General features: G+C 40.7%; 1 long non-coding RNA gene across 1 annotated transcript in view; it reads right to left on the bottom strand.

Moving 5' to 3' along the window:
* LOC107183025 overlaps nt 1-648 on the bottom strand; it is a 14,035-nt gene extending 13,387 nt beyond the window's left edge. Inside the window, exon 1 of the long non-coding RNA XR_001513804.1 lies at nt 636-648. This is a non-coding gene — a long non-coding RNA (uncharacterized LOC107183025). The remainder of the gene's footprint in view (nt 1-635) is intronic.
* Between the last annotated feature and the right edge of the window lie 1,852 nt (nt 649-2,500).

Here is a 2,500-nt window from a genome sequence, read left to right as displayed (position 1 = left end):
TACTTCCACATCGCACCTCCTCTGAGTCTCAGTATGCTTTTCTCTTTCCTTCTAGTTGTAGAATTTCCACTCAGCCAGCTTTCCTGTGGTTCTGGGTGATGTCTGTTCCGTCTTTTAGTTGTATTTTTGAAGTGGTTGTGTGAGGCAGCAATCTCCGGTGTTTATGCCATCTTGGTTTCTCCCCATAATGTAATATCTTTTTTTAAATTTATTTTTTATTGTTGATAGTATTAAAGATGTCCCCTATTACCCTCCCCCCCTTTGACCCTTTCCACCCAGCCCCCCCACCATGCCTTACCCCAGGCCTTCACCATACTGTGTGAGTCCATGGGCTATGCATATATGCATATAAATTCTTTGATGAATCTCTTCCCACCCCCTTCACCTCCCTTCCCCTGAGATCTCTTAGTCTGTTTCATGAATCCATGTCTTTGGACTTTTTTTCTTCCTCAGTTTATCTTACCTTTAAAATGATATAAAAATGACTTTATAAATATGTTGTTTTTATTGCTTCTCCAGCAAAACTCTGTTTTGTTTTTCTCTGTGTTTTATAACTTCTTAAGCTTGAATGTGTTTGTAATTGGGATGGTAGCAGAAGGAGTCCCCTTAAAATACACACACACACACACACACACAAATTTTTTTCCCCTCTTTCTTTCTCACTAACTTGGGTTTGGACTCTTGGCTAGAGTTCAGAACTTCTAATTGTATTTTACTTTCATATGAGAACTGAGAATAGCTGGGGGGCGGGGATGTGAGCCAACTCACTCACTTCAGTGACTCTGAAACTTTTGGTAACAGGTAAAATAATATTTCTAGTTGCTTCACAGGACTGAGCCATTCAAGTACAGATATGTTTGTCAGGTCATCCGGGGTGTGTCTCTCCACGTTTAGTGGGCAGCTGAACATTCCAGCAAAATTGAGAAGTCACATACTAAAAAAGTCGGGAAGGACCTGGCAAATCTGGTATCAGATCCAGATTATCACTGAATTGTTCTGCCCCCAATTCAGTGTCTGCTGCTTTTCCTCGTTTTCCTTGAAAAAAAGGGGGGAAAAATCAGGTTTCATCCTGCAGCTAGAAGAGGACTGAAAAAAAAATGTTTCTTCAATGAGAAGTGTGAGAATTTCATTAGGTGACAGAACATTCTGTCAGAAGAGGCCTCTCTGTCGTGTGACACATGGAGCATTTCACACAGGTTTTCATGAAGTCTTGGCTTGCTCACATCTAGAAGATGTGGGACCAGGTGTGATGTGGCAGGGAATGGGGAGGTGGCGAGGTGGACACCCCTGACTCTGTGTGTAAGCTGCGTGACTTGGACACGTGGCTCCTCCCTCTCCTAGTCAGGCCTACTTCCTGGGGTTACCTGAGGATTGAATGAGAGAATCCAGTTCAAGCCTTTTGCATGGGGGGCCTGGAATTCATTCCATAAATGATAGCTAGGCTATATTTTAAAGAAATAGGAAAAAGCTAATAAACCACTTCAAAATTGGTTCATAAGACTTATTTTCCCCCCTGAGGAGTTCATTTGAACAGATAAAATAAAGAAACAAAATATCATAGACTGCAAATATTGGGGAGGTGGGAGAAGGTAAGGGTTATCCTAACGTCCCATTTTTTCTAAATGTGATTCAAAACTCCATGTAGGCATAGAACGTTTTTCTTTTATTCCTTAAACAAGTACGAGCCCTCGGTTTCTTTACTAAGTCAATTCCTCAATTCTAAGTGTGCTGTGTATGAATTCTACCTTTCAGAGTCCATTTGGCCTCATGGTTTTAATACCTGAAGAATTCAAATGATGCAGTCTACATCAGCAAGCTTTGGGAGGCTTGACTCTATACCAAGGCAGGTCAGATTGAACCTGAACTTAGAAAGAGTACATGGGTATGCCACCTCCCACCCCTTAACATATTTTGCTCATAGCTGTAGGTATCGCTATCAAGGCACGAAGGCCCTGGCATCTACTTTTTCTTGAGTGCTGAATTGGCTGCGGTAGGAAGAAAATGAAAGTTCTTAATAAACATCTCAGTGGTCATTACCATGCAGGGTGCTGAGTTCAGCATATTTAAGCATATTTAGCCTATTTAAGCACAGCCTCTGGAACAATTTTTCCTGATCACACACACACAAAATTCACATGAAGGTCAAATAAGCATCACTGTGAAATATGAATAGGGTCCCAAGTTATTAATGTTTCATTCAACTTCAAAGTCATATTGAAAATTGCCTGGAACTTTTGCCTCCTTTCCCGGTATCTTTAATTTCCTTGAAAGATTTGAAACAGAACCAAAGGCCAGTCTGCCTCTCAAAAGACTTGAGGAGAAAAATCTAATTAGAGGCATATTTTCTATTAGACAAAATTAACCAACTAAGAAGTATTCTTGATATAATCTAAGTTGATTACTCTGTCCAGAGGAAATGATAAGTGGAGGAACAGTACGTGAATCACTCTTCAGGCTGTTGTGGTTTTTCCCCCCCACTTGTTAATCCTCATGTTCTTAA

The sequence above is a fragment of the Myotis davidii genome, unplaced genomic scaffold (genome assembly GCF_000327345.1).
Source record: "Myotis davidii unplaced genomic scaffold, ASM32734v1 scaffold575, whole genome shotgun sequence".
NCBI classification, from domain to species: domain Eukaryota; kingdom Metazoa; phylum Chordata; class Mammalia; order Chiroptera; family Vespertilionidae; genus Myotis; species Myotis davidii.
The sequence above is the reverse complement of the archived record's forward strand: the minus strand, read 5'-3'. Positions and strand labels throughout refer to the sequence as shown.